This window comes from Mesoplodon mirus, assembly GCF_964341445.2.
Source record: "Mesoplodon mirus genome assembly, chromosome: 11".
In the NCBI taxonomy this organism is placed as follows: Eukaryota; Metazoa; Chordata; class Mammalia; order Artiodactyla; family Ziphiidae; genus Mesoplodon; species Mesoplodon mirus.
This window is the reverse complement of record NC_138987.1, coordinates 18,336,651-18,351,139: the sequence shown is the minus strand read 5'-3', so window position 1 is coordinate 18,351,139 and position 14,489 is coordinate 18,336,651. Positions and strand designations below refer to the sequence as shown.

Sequence of the window (14,489 nt, the reverse complement as noted above, 5' to 3'; positions counted from 1 at the left end):
TTTTTTTTTAATTTTTACTGTGTTCTGTCTGACTTAATGTTCAACTGCTTTCTACATCTGGTTTTAAGGGTCAAACTGGAAGGGAATCTGAGCCTTTTACACAGGTCCTAAAAGATAGGCATTGAGTAAGTTCTTCCCTCCATTTCTGCCTCCTGTCCTTCCTCCCTCTCCCTGTGGCAGAGGTAGCTCCCTGACTCCCAAAGGCTCACACTCTCTTTCCATTGTGTGAGTTCTTATGACTAAGCAGTGCCATGAAACTAGTTTGGGCCAATGGAATGAGGGCAGAAGTCATTTGTGTCACTTCCAGCCAAGGTAGACTGTGCCTTCCCCGTGCTCTGTTTCCTGTTTGCAGCACCCTTAGAGACAGACCACATGTTGAAGATGGCAGTGTCACAGGTCAGAAGAAGGCTGGATCCCTGGGTTACCACTCAGAGGAGAGTTGCCCAACCAGGCACATCTGCTTCAGACTTTGCATGAGTCTTTGCATAAATTGGGCTTGTTACTGGACTTGCATTTAGCCTACTCTTAATACACACTCTCTCCTTTATTTCTTAGCCCCTACTATTTGTCAAGCACTATGCTGGGTATTAAGGGTGCAAAGATAAGTAAAGCATAGTCCCTGCACTCAAGGATCTCACAATTTAGGGGGAGAAATCAATGTATACTTAGATAATGATGTAACCCTGTATTAAGTCCTGCATTTCCGATATGTACAGAGTATTATGGGAGAGTGGAGTAAGATATCTAAGTCAGCCTGCATGGGGATGGTAGTGGGCATGGAAAGGCTGGTTAGAGGTCAGCTAGGTGACAGGTATTCCAAAGAGATGGGCATGAACAAAGGTGGAAGCCGGGAAAGCAAGTTCATGGGTATATATGTGTGGTCGGGAAAAGGGGTAAGAGGATAAAAAAACAGGAAACTTTCACTAGGATGTGCTATTAGTGTGATTCTAAAGGAGGAGAATTTTACTCAGCAGAGACAATTTGTAACAAATTCTCAAATTTAATTAAAGCTTTACTTAAAAGTAATAGTTGTCCTGTGGGACCACAATACCTCTGACTCTCTAGGGGGAAAGTTTATTGGGACTCAACCTCAAAGGTTTATTTTCACATAATCCTTAAACTCTAATGAGTGCTTGATTCCAGTGGAGCATAACTCCACTCAAAGGGAATCAAGCTGCTATTTTAGAGACAGACAATTACCTATGTTTTTTATTTCCTGTGTGCTTAGCAAATCTGCTTTTTATGGGGTATCACCTGTTCATGCTGCTTTCCAGAGAGTTCTAGTAGCCAGTGGATGACACAAGCCTAGCTTAATTCCTGGTTCCACTGATTGTATTACATTGAACTATATGAGATGGTCAGTATTTGACCATTTTGTACCTAAAAGATGACAGTTTCATAAGGTTCTACCTGATATAACCATGGGTGGGGTGGGAGGTTGAATTCTCGGTCTTAATTCTTTATTCCTTGTAGTAATATTATACATTCATGTACACATTTATATATATATATATATATATATATATATCACATAATATTATGCAGTCATAGTCCAATAATAGGAGCAGTATACTTCCCCACTCCCTGACTTAGGGTCTTGCCTTGGAGTTTGCTTTGGGCAATGAAATGTTAGCAGATGTGATGTAAGCAGAGGCTTGAAATGTGCTTGTGTAGTTGGACTTTTCTTGTGCTTCTGTATGACTAAGAGAGGTACTTGTTCCCAGGTAGCCCCTGTGCCTTCATGCTGGGCCTAGAAGGAGGGAAGTTTTTTTTGTTTGTTTGTTGTTGTTGTTTTTTAATTTTGGATGTTAAACCCAAGTCTTTTTTATTTATTTATTTATTTTAAAATTTATTTATTTATTTATTTATTTGGGGCTGTGTTGGGTCTTCGTTTCTGTGCTAGGGCTTTCTCTAGTTGTGGCAAGCAGGGGCCACTCTTCATTGCGGTGTGCGGGCCTCTCACTATTGGGGCATCTCTTGTTGCGGAGCACAGGCTCCGGACACGCAGGCTCAGTAGTTGTGGCTCACGGGCCCAGTTGCTCCATGGCATGTGGGATCTTCCCAGACCAGGGCTCGAACCTGTGTCCCCTGCACTAGCAGGCAGATTCTCAACCACTGCGCCACCAGGGAAGCCCAAAGGAGGGAAGTTTTATCTTGATTCTAAAAAGGGAGCCAAGACAGGGACATTCCTTTTCTACCTCTCGTGGATATCATCTGCATGTTGATTGAATGTGGGGCAGCCGTCTTGGGAGCATTACGGGAAACTGCCTTAAGAAGATAAGCCATTGTACAGAGGATGGTAGAGAGGCAATACGGGAGAAATATCTGTCATGGTAAAGTCACTGAGCTACTGAATTCACCAACCCTGAAACCACCCTGTCTCCACACTCTTGCTATATGAGATGATAAACATTCCCATTTTTTAAACCACTTTGCTTGGGTTTTCTATTCCTTGTAGTTGGTATCATCCCAACTGATCACTCAAGCATCATCATCATGACTTTTAAGTGCTAAAGATGTTTAAGGTTGTAAAAAGTCATAAGTAAAAAATTGAAGAATTATGTCCACCTTACAGATGGAGGTCCTTGTCTGCCTTGGTTAGAAGATGATACGAGAAAATGACCTTTGAGAGTTGGATCAAGTCTGACTTCTTTTGGCCTGAACCAGTCATTTTGGTTCATCATCAAATTCTGTCTGGTGTTATCATTTCCACTCTTTCTTAAAGTCCAATTTCCTTAAAGGAACGAAACAGGTCTAAGGGTCTAGAAGTTGTGTATCATATATTTTGTTGGTCTAGAGCTTAACAAGTGAAGCTAATTCATGATTAATGTTCACGCACAGCTTTCACCCCTCTGGTCCCCACCTTAAGGAAAAGGTAACACTGCATAGTTGAAGGAGCAGAATATTTGGAGTTCATTAGTTCTGAACTCAAGTCTTGGCTAGTTGGAATGATCTTGTGCAAGTCACTTAATATCTTTAAGTCTCAGTCTCATCTGTAAAACAGGGATAATTATATGGACTTTTAAGTTTGGGGAATAAAATACAAAGTATCTAAAATAAAGTATAAAGTACATAATAGGTGCTCTGTAAATGGTCATTGTCTTCTTCCTCCCCATATCCCAGGGCAAAATATTTCTTTCATTATAAAGAAGACAAGCCTAAACATCATGAGTGGCTGGACTTGGAAGAGCCCATGCCTTACTGTTAAAGTCAATAACAATCATTTTTGTAAACCAGGAACAAGACAGAGCCATCCTTCTAGAAAGCACTGTATTCTCTCAGGAAGAAAGATGGAACAGTAACAGAAGGAGGTATTATAGCTGCCCTCACTTCTGTCCCCCAAACCATGTATTTATTTTTAATGTAAAATATATAACAACCTGGACATTTTTTAATATGGCAATCTTAAAAAGATTATTCTGCCATTCAAACTCAGGATGTATGCTTGTTTTCCCCAGAACTATTCTAAATGTCAGGACATTTAGAATTTTTCCTCAGGACATCCCTCCCAGTTAGGCTAAGATTATTTTTCAGTTGTCTGGAATTTGGTAGAGTGAATCCTCTTGTGCGCGTGTGCACACACACACATACACACATACATCCTTCAAAGCTATGTGGAGGAATTCAAGCTTTGTGGACCAAAGTGAAATTTCCTGTCCTCTGTGGAATCCCTGACATTATCTCCTGCTGGTCTCTTTGTACCTTTTCTTTCATCCCCTAACACTGCCTGAAAATCAGGAATTGCCCTTGGGCTGCAGGAGCTAATGCTGTAGCCCAACAGGTTAGGCAGCTCATGATGTCAAGTGCAGAGTTCAAAAGCTGGGATGGGGCCTCTGGATGGAGAATAGACTGAGGTCGAATTATCAACTCACAGACTTTTTCCAGAGGGAAAAGTAAGCATAAAGAGGTAAAAATGACCGTCTAATCTCAAGCTGTCCAATGCCCATGAAAGGCAAGATGATTGTAAAGGTTTTGTAAGATGCCTCATCACACATTTCTTGTGTGTCAATTACCATTACAGGCAGGAGGGATACAGAGGTAAGCACAATCCTATCTTTAAGAAACGTACATTCTAGGGAAGAGAGATAATAAATAAAGAAAATAAGTAACAGATACAGCACAAGGGCTTTGGAAAACAAATAAAGCAGAAAAGGGGCTAGGAGTAAGTATGAAGAGAGTTTTGCCATTTTAAGTGGGGTGGTTTGGTAAGCCTCACCCAGGTAACATTTGGCAAAAGACTTAAGAGGGTGAGATCCAGGAGACAAGCATTCCAGGCAGAAGGAACAGCCAGTGCAAAAGCCTTGAAGTGGGAACATACCTGGAATGCGCAAGAGAAAGCAAAGAGGTCTGTGAGGCTGAATCAGAGTGAGCAAAGGGGTATCGTCTGGTAGAATCAGGGAGAGGATGTGGTCCTGAGGTGGGGCTTGTAGCACTGTAGGAAGCACAGTGTTTTTACTCCAAGTAGAATGGGAAACTGTTGGCTGACTTTGAGCAGTAGAGTGACATGATTTGATTCACATGTTATAAAGATCCCTCTGGCTGCTGTAGTAAAAACAGATTATAAAGTGAGGAAACCATGGCAAAAATCTGAGTGAGACGTGAGGGTGGCCTGGACCAGGCAGGTGGCAGTAGAGGTGGAGAGAAGTAGAGACATTCAGGGTTACATTTTGAAAGTAGAACTAACAGGATCTCTTGACAGATTGGGTAAAGGGTGAGAGAGCCATAGAGGAGTCAAATACGACTCCAAAACTTTTGGCTTGAGCACTTGGAATGATAGAGTTGCCATCAGCTGGCATTGGGAGGACTGTGGGTGGAACAGGAGTTTGGGAGGAAGAGCAGAAGCTCAGTCTGGGATGACTTTGAGAGGCCTTTAGACATCCAAGTGAGGATGTTGGGTGGGCAGCTGCGTATATGGACCTGGAGCTCAAAGGTTCTGAACACGAAGTCCCCAGCCCAGTGTCCAGATGCTCAGTAAGTGGCAGTTCCCACATCCCCAGTGTCCAGATTTGGTTCATAAATACTGCATGGAAGAGAAGACTCCCAAGCCAGTGCTGATTGTCACACTATGTGGCTTCTCTTACCTCTCCAAGCCTGGGGTTGCTTTATAATAAAAAAATGTCTCGATCCAAGGAACCAGTTTTTCTCTTCCACCTCATCTTTATAAAGAGGATGACATAATTATGGATGAAATTCCTTTTCCTGCCTTCCAAAGGAGTAGTCAGCAAAAAATTTCAACACCCTTACTCAGTGTTCTCTGGACATCTCTCTCTAGCCCTTACGCACATACCTTGTGCCAGGGGGACGATTTCCTCCCTGGATCCCTCAAAACATCTGTCCTTCATTTTCTGCTTTCCCCCTTGCCCCAGTCAGCAGTTTTGGCTTCTTCTTTCTTGCCTTGAAATAACCTTCATTTTAGCCCTCTCCTTTCTCTACTGCTCCCCGCTTTCCCTAAACCTAGGATTTAGTCATCCTTTGGGGTTCCTACTTCCATAGTCTTCTTTGTACATTGAATCCTGATTTCCCTGGACAAATTGGTAAGGAATTTTGTGTGTGTGTGTGTGTGTGTTAGTTTCTGCTTTATAACAAAGTGAATCAGTTATACATATACATCTGTTCCCATATCCCTTCCCTCTTGCGTCTCCCTCCCTCCCACCCTCCCTATCCCACCCCTCCAGGCAGTCACAAAGCACCGATCTGATCTCCCTGTGCTATGCAGCTGCTTCCCACTAGCTATCTACCGGTAAGGAATTTTAAAAAAATTCTTCTGGAATTGACTGATGAGGGCAGAGCTGCTAGAGGAGTCTCAGATTGTCCAGTGGCCTCTGGGCATTTGAGTGGTGAAGGTGGTCCCAAGAGACTGTGTTTCTGTTCCCAGGGACAGTATGTGCTCCTACCCTGCAGGTCCTTTTGGTTTGCAGATGCTGGTCACCAACCAAGAGGTAGATACCATTCAGCTTAGAGAAGTATTTCACCAGCATTTACTTTGGGGTGGAAAGTTTTACCAGGAGGTCAGCTCCTCTGGAGTTTCAGGCTATGAAGATGGTCCTTGAAGTGTGGGGAAAAAACACTAGTGTAGGAGGAGTTATGAGGGGACACATCTGGAGGCAGCAAAGCCCTCTTACCTCCTGATTTCTCCTCTCTGTGCAAATGGGGGAGGTGTTGCAGGATGCCAAGGGCCCCACGGCTTTTCTCCCCACTTTCATGCTTGGTACCATCTCAGAAAAGTCCTTGTTTCCAGGGTCAGCTCCAAACAGGAGGCACAGGTTGTTTCCTGAATGACTCATTGGGTTTTACTTGACAGGTGTGTCCCGTGGCAGGCACAACAGCTCAAGCGTGGCTGAGCCTTGTCAAAAGGGCTTCTCGGCTTGGTCCTACCTTCTGTTTCAGCTGATCCTTGGCTCCGTGCTTTTGAGCATCTGGGAAACTGGGCATGGAAGTAATCCCACACTTTGTTCAATGACTAGCAGACACACAGGCGAGACAAGCCAGGAGCCCAGCCAATTCCCTTAAGAGTGTGAGCAGAGACCACACCAGGGGGAGGAGCAGGGGGACGGACCCCCAGCGCTGCCACCAGTGCACCCAGCCAAGCTGGCACGCTCAGCATCTGGCATGGGCTTCGAGTCTCTGACCCCCATGTTATTCCATCCTTCCTGAGGATTCATTAAGGGGCACACAGAAGGCTTTTTATAGGCATCCTGGTTCAGCCTCGGTAGGGTTGCTGAGAACAAAACAATATTTCTGGAGCGGACAGATCTTTAGAAACGTCGTTGCCAAAATATTTTATTTAAATCTTCATTGTGAGACATATTGACGCAAGGAGGATTTTCCTAACACCTTCAGAGTCGGAGGGGTATTGTGTGCATGAGCTGTTTGTGTGTCAAGGAGACAGGAGCACAGGGGAGGGAGGTCTTGGCTTCAGCTCTGACACGTTTAAACCGGTGGAGATCTCTGGAATCACCAAGCCAGGTCCTGTGGGGATCCTCAGACACACTCATCATTGCTGTGGAAACAACAGAGATTTCTGATATAAAATAGAAGGCAATCTCTGGTCATCACCCTTAAAAAGAACAAAGGTCTGGTTTTCATCTCTGCTTCTTGAGCTGGGGCCAGCCTTTCCTGTTCTCTCCTTTATGGACTTTGGAATAGGAGCTAAAGGAAAACTCCTAAATGGGAAAAAGGCTTCGTCTCTGAGTCCAGACAGGAGTGAGTAAACCAGTTTCAAAGTAGCCAGTTTTAACTAGCAGCTTCACTCCAGAACGTTGGAGACCCTACATTGAACTTGATTTTGAGTGGGCCTCTGAGTTTTTCTTCCTGTTTTTCGTGTCTGGGCTTCTAAATTACAGGGGGAACAGCCCAGGAACAGAAAAGCTGCTCTCATCTGCTTTCAGGCCTGCCGCAGACAAGAGAGAAGCTGTGAGTACCTTGAAATTTCCAGTGTGGGCTCTCAGACCTGCTGGTTGGAATAATCCTGACGAGATTTGGAGAATAGGCACAGGCACATGAGCATTTATACGCACTGAGTAGAATCTTTATCCCTTTCAGGTTCATCGGACTGTCACTGTCACTACTGATAAATCAAGTGTGTCACCCTTTCCACTATCTCAGCACCTCACGTAGAGAGCACGATGTAATGGAAGGACCCCTGCAGCTGGGGTCAGTCATGGGTTCTGCTCCCAGTTCTGCCTCTGTGAGCTGTGTGACCGTGCATTAGTCTGTTACCTTCTCTGGGCTTTACTTTATTCATCATTAAATTGTATATATTTGGGGGGTTACTAGATTATTCTTTTTTTTTTTTTTTTTTTTTTGCGGTACTTGGGCCTCTCACTGTTGTGGCCTCTCCCGCCGCAGAGCACAGGCTCCGGACGCACAGGCCCAGCGGCCATGGCCCACGGGCCCAGCCGCTCCGCGGCATGTGGGATCCTCCCGGACCGGGGCGTGAACCCGCGTCCCCTGCATCGGCAGGTGGACTCTCAACCACTGCGCCACCAGGGAGGCCCCTCTTTTTTCTTTTTTTAATCGTGGTAAAAAACACAACATAAAATTTACCACCTGAACTGTTTTTAGGTGTACGGTTCAGTTGTGTCAAGTATATTCTCATTTTTGTGAAACAGATCTCCAGAACTTCATCTTGAAAACTGAACTCTATACGATTGAATGGCAACTCCCCTTTCCCCACTCCTCCCAGCCCCTGGTAACCACCATTCTACTTTCTGTTCTGTGAATCTGACTATTTTAGATACCTCATATAAGTGGGATCATACGATATCTATTTGTTTTTTGTGACTGTCTATTCATTTAAATAATGTCTTCAAGGTTCATCCATGTTGTGGCATATGTCAGAATTTCCTTTTCTTTTAAAGGCTGAATTATATTCCTTTGTATGCAGATATCATATTTTGTTTGTCCATTCATCTGTTGACAGACATTTGGGTTGTTTCCACCTCTTGGTTATTGTGAATCATGCGCTATGAACATTGGTGTTCAAGTGTCTGTTCAAGTCCCTGCTTTCTTTTTGAAATATATATATATATATATATATATATATATATATATATATATATGTAATTTCTGGATCATATGTTAGTTCTATTTTTAATTTTTTGAGGAACTGTCATACGTTTTCTAAGGTGGCTGTTCATTTTACATTCCCACTAGCTGAGCACAAGGGTTCCAATTTATCTATATCCTCATTAACACTTGCTATTTTCTGGTTTTTTGATAGTTGATATTTTAGTGGGTGTGAGATGTTAACTCATTGTGGTTTTGATTTGCATTTCTCTGATGATTAATGATGTTGAGCATCTTTTCATGGGCTTATTGTCCATTTGTGTATCATCTTTGGAAAAATGTCTATCCAAGTCCTTTGCCCATTTTTTAATCCAGTTATTTGATGTTTGTTGTTGTTGAGTTGTATATTAGATATAACGATTGACTATCTTTAACATTTATAACTCTACATTCTTACTGTCTTCAACCAACTTTTTTCATTCTCTTTCCTTCCTTTCAAGGGACAGATAATGGTTAATTGTCATATCATATGTTTGTAAGAAATTGAATCCATCAGTGACTGACAGATTTTTTTTTTTTGCATACTTGGATTTTTTGCTGAATGTAAGTGACAGGAAGTGAAGGTGCATTGTTCAAGGTTTGATATAGCTAGATGTCCTTCGTAAAAGGGAAATTGTGGCATGGGAATCTTTTTCCTTCTGAAGGAAATGCTTCTTCAGGACTGACTATAAGCTGATCAATTTTCTAAGTATTTTACATACATTAACACATTTAATCCTCACAGCAACAACAAATTTATGAGGTAAATACCAGTATCATCCTCATTTTACAATGATGAAACTGAAGCACAGAGAGAACAAATAACTCACCTAAGGTCACAGATAGTAAGTTGAGGTCAGAGGTCTCTCTGCCTCCTGTCCCTCTCATCCTTAGCTGCTGCCTTGAATACAGACCTCTTTAGTCCTTGTTCTATTATACAGTATCATCCCCCGATGCTTTTTGTCTTTATCCCCTGCCTCTCTCCCTCAACTTTCCAACCATGCCCTCTGGAACCCTATTCAATGATAAACAGAGTCCCTGTATCCTTAACATTTCTATGAAATGTTTCCCCTAGGACTTCCCTGGTGGCGCAGTGGTTAAGAATCCACCTGCCAATGCAAGGGACACGGGCTCCATCCCTGGTCTGGGAAGATCCCACATGCCGTGGAGCAATTAACCTCATGTGCCACAACTACTGAGCCTGTGCTCTAGAGCCCGCGAGCCACAACTACTGAAGCCCGCACACCTAGAGCCCACACTCCGCAACAAGTGAAGCCACCGCAATGAGAAGCCTGCACACCGCAACGAAGAGTAGCCCCCTGCTCCACGCAGCTAGAGAAAGCTCACGCCCAGCAACAAAAACCCAACACAGCCCCCCCTCCCCGCCAAAAAATGGTTCCGATATTTTCTGTTGTCAGCTGAGGCCTGAGTCTCTCCTGAGGTTCCTGCTTTTCTTTTATCCTTTTCAAGGGAAGGGGTCTCACTCTTACCTACCTTCTGCCCCTCAGACTGGGAGTTGGGAATTAATGTCTCCTTTGCTCTCCAAAGCTGTTGCCAGGCTGCAGTTCCACCCCTCTTACAGAAAATTCCCTTTGGCTTCGAGGCTCACCTCTCATCCCCATATCATCCCTGTCATGTGTCAATCTGCTGATCAGTCTCTGTGTTCACAGACGATTTTGGCAGCTGGCCCATGACCTCTCAGTCCCCCAGCTTCTGCTAACTGCTAACTCCGGTGTCCAAAAGATGACCCTCCTGAACCCACTGGCTCCTCTGATCTTTCGCTTCAAACCCAGTGTTTTCCACTTGGCCTCTACTTCACCATGCTGGCCTTTCAGCAGCCCTACCCTGCTGTGTCATCACTCAGGATGGCCCTATCCCGAAATCTCAAACTCCAATGTCCCTCTAGCTTATCATTCCCTCACCCCTATTAGTTAGTTCATGAAGGTGTTTAGAGCCTGGACCATCATGTCCACCCAGTCTATATCCCCTTCCTCACTTAACCCTGACCCTAGGGTGATCATCTGAACCATTTTCTTATTGACAGCTTCAGCAGCATTAGTCCCCATCTCTGCCTTCTTTCCTCCTGTTTTGGAGAATGAAGCATCTCTCATTCCTTCAAATTTAATACTTCAACCTGTGTCCCCTGCCGCTTCTCTGGGGTCCTGCTCTGTCAATCATTCCCTCTCTGCCATGCATCTTCACCCTCTTCCTTTTCCCTGTGTACATGCTCAACTCTCTCCATTCCCCATCCTTCTCCTGACCCTGCATCCCTACCCCAGCTTCTGTTCCATCTCACGCCTTCCCCTTCTCTAAATTTTGGGAAAGAGAGTCCCTACTTACTCATCTCCTTTTCAACTCTCTGTCCATCAAAATTTGACTTCTGTTCACAGGGTATTTGGGTACATGTGAGGCTGGGTTAGAAATTTGAAGTAGTGAATGACTGTTTACTTCCATTGACTTGATGGAGGGCAAGGCCACACTGATGCAAGACAAGGTGACAGGCAAACCCAAGGAGCATGGGAACATCTACTGTGTGCCTGTCGGAGGGGGAAAGAGAGTAGAAAAGGGCTATGCCGTGCCACTCTGTGCATCTTAATTGAAGGTTCACTTGCACAGTGCTTGGAACATAGAGGATATTCAGTAAAGGAGCCCCCACTCTTGTCTCCTTTCTTTGGAACTCAGTTATCTTTGGACAGCGTGGGGTTGGACCAAATGATCATCAAACACCTTCCAGCTCTGTCTTCATACAACAGAATTTCTCCTAGCAGTGTCTTGAGTTTGTAACTGCCTTGGAGACAAGCCTTTCAAAAACGGCTTACGAAAAGATCTCTGTTCTTTCCACAGAGCATTCTAAACAAATATCAACAAAAAATGTTTTTTGTTTTTTTTTTTTTTGCTGTACGCGGGCCTCTCACTGCTGTGGCCTCTCCCGTTGCGGAGCACAGGCTCCGGACACACAGGCTCCGCGGCCATGGCTCGCGGGCCCAGCCGCTCCGCGGCATGTGGGATCTTCCGGGATCGGGGCACGAACCCGTGTCCCCTGCATCGGCAGGCGGACTCTCAACCACTGCGCCACCAGGGAAGCCCCAACAAAAAATGTTTTTAAGAGACATTGGAACTCATTGCCTAATCGCCTATTTACCTCACCATGCTTCTTCTTGAGTAGTCTAAACCAATGTGTGTGTGGTGACCGTGGTGTTATGAGGATTAAAGCTGTGGTGTGATTTCCATCCAAGTTAGTATATATGCATTTCAAAGGGATTTTTAGGGTCTGGCACATCAACCTTAAGGAGAAACTATGATTCAGTTAAATTTTGGACTGAATAAAGAAAGGCTGATGAACATTTTTAGACAGATGGGGGCTTTTGTGGACAGAGCTGGACAAAAAGAATAGGAAAAGAATGCAGAATTCAATCAGGCAGTAAAGAGGTTGGTTGAATCCAGCCTAGACTAGGGGTTGCTGAATTCCATCTACCCAAATTAAGCTTCTCTAAAAAGGGCCAGTATGTTTGCTATTTCAAGAGAATGTAGCATACTCGTATCCTCAAAGTCTGTCACTGTGATCTCAATATAAAATGGGTAACATTTTAATCTTGAGATTCTGAGTTGAAAGGTACATGAGATGTTGACTGAGTTTGTAAACAGAACTGGAATATTTGAGAACTCAATTTATTATATATATATTTTTTCTTTTTTAATATATTTGTTTATTTATTTTTGGCTGCGTTGGGTCTTTGTTGCTGCGCTCTGGCTTTCTCTAGTTGCGGCACGCGGGGATTACTGTTTGATGCGGTGTGCGGGCTTCTCATTGCAGAGGCTTTTCTTGTTATGGAGCACGGGTTCTAGGTGTGCAGGCTCAGTAGTTGTGGCGCATGGGCTTAGTTGGCTCTGCGGCATGGGGGATCGTCCCAGAACAGGGCTTGAACCCGTGTCCCCTGCCTTGACAGGCGGATTCTTAACCACTGCGCCACCAGGGAAAACATCAATTTATTATATGTTTAAGTTTATTTGATTAGAGTTGCAACAAGAGAGCTCTAAATGCTAGGGAAGCTTTTTTTTGTTACGGTCATAAATTTGTCCTGTAAGACATTGGAGGCACGTAAAAATTAGTTTGAGTATATTACACTTATAAATGCAGTTTAAAATTAAGACTAATTGATGAAGTTTATAGATAGAACTGATTATCTAAGCAGTTTAGTCTGTCAACAAGAGTTTCTGGAAACTTGTCAGAGAAAATTTGAAAGTGATTTTCTTATCTTACTAGTTTTATAGAGTCGTAGTTTGGACTGAAAGTAATGAAAACCAGGCTTTTACATTTGTAATTTGGGAACTTGAATATTAATTTAGAGTAAAGTAACTGAAAACCCTTTCTGTGGAAAAAGTCCCCATTAGGAATAGGATAAGCCAAGACAGGAAGGATGAAAAGCTCTGGAGTATATGGACAAGGAGAGCTGCTTGGGGCTGCAAGAAAATGGGTACCCTAGGGATGTAATGGCAGATATCATGGGGAATACTGGAGTGTACTAAGGCTTGTGGCCTGAAATATTTTCTCTTAATGTGAATACTTTTTTAAAATTTTATTTTATTTTATTTTTTTAGCCATGCCACACGGCATGTGGGATCTTAACTCCCTGACCAGGCATCCAATCCACACCCCCTGCACTGGAAGCACAGAGTCTTAACCACTGGACCGCCAGGGAAGTCCCAATAATGTGAATACTTTTAAGAATGCTCCAGTTCTGATTTTTATCTTTGTATGCCCTTTTTTGACATGATATTTGATATTTAACAGATTAAGATTAAATCAGAAGAAGGTAACACCCAAAATTGGATGACGCATTAACTCCATGGGGAGTATTGATTGGTTTCTCAGTAGTTCACATACAATATTACCTCACTATTAAATGATTTTCTTATTTTGACTCTTCTAGAAATTGGGGACCAAAAAGAGGTAAAGAAAACATGAGCCAAAGGTTTTAAGTAACCAGCTGATAAAGTAGAATTCGTACTCATTTCTGGCTCTCCCAGCTGACTTGGACTAAATGGTGAGGGAGCAGAAGCAATTGTCCTTGAGATGCTCCAGGTTTCCCATTCTCTTTCCCCGCGTAAAGTTATGCTTTTGTCTTCTCCACTCATCAGATTCCATTCTCAGGGAGAATTGGCCTATTGGTTGATATTTTAATGTGAATTTAAGATCAAGAGGTAGTTTTTCTCTAAGTCTTGTCTTTAGTCATAGAATGAAAGAAACGCTACAACAAGGTCATCACTGTTGGGTGAATTAAGTGACCACCACCTTCACTGAGAGCACCTTAAGGGAGGGTGAGGTACATGTAGGAGAGCAGGGGTTCTGGTAATAATTATTCTGGGACTGTCCTGGTAGATGGGAGAGATGGTGGTCCTATGTACAGGCCAGTAGTTCCTAAACCTGGCTAGCCATCATAATTACTTGAAGAGATGTTTTTAAAACATTCTAGGCCTGGCATTCCTCATTCAGATTCTTATTCAGTTACTCTGGGGTGCCTTTGTGTTCAGCCCTGTGGAGGGAGAGCTATTATAAAACTGGTGACGAGGTTACTTAAAGAAGTGGGTGTATACTCCATTGCTTTCTTTTTTTAAAAAAAATCTTTATTGGAGTATAATTGCTTTACAATGTTGTGTTAGCTTCTGCTGTACAACAAAGTGAATCAGCTATTATGTACATATCTCCTCCCTCTTGCGTCTCCCTCCCACCCTCCCTATCCCATCCCTCTAGGTGGTCACAAAGCATCAAGTTGATCTCCCTGTGCTATGCGGCTGCTTCCCACTAGCTATTTTACATTTGGTAGCGTATATATGTCCATGCCACTCTCTCACTTCGTCCCAGCTTACCCTTCCCCCTCCCCGTGTCTTCAAGTCCATTCTCTACGTCTGCATCTTTATTCCTGTCCTGCCCCTAGGTTCTT

The 14,489-nt window shown here is 43.5% G+C and overlaps 1 protein-coding gene across 3 annotated transcripts in view; it reads left to right on the top strand.

Moving 5' to 3' along the window:
* The window catches only part of EEA1 (early endosome antigen 1), a 525,485-nt gene that overhangs the window by 244,769 nt on the left and 266,227 nt on the right, over positions 1-14,489 (top strand). The window contains exon 1 of one of the 3 annotated variants that reach the window (XM_082635351.1): positions 7,347-7,413. The exons of the other annotated variants lie outside the window; for them this stretch is intronic. The gene's annotated coding sequence lies outside the window, so the exon portion shown is untranslated. Of the gene's footprint in view, positions 1-7,346; positions 7,414-14,489 lie in introns of those variants that run through there. 3 annotated transcript variants of the gene reach the window in all.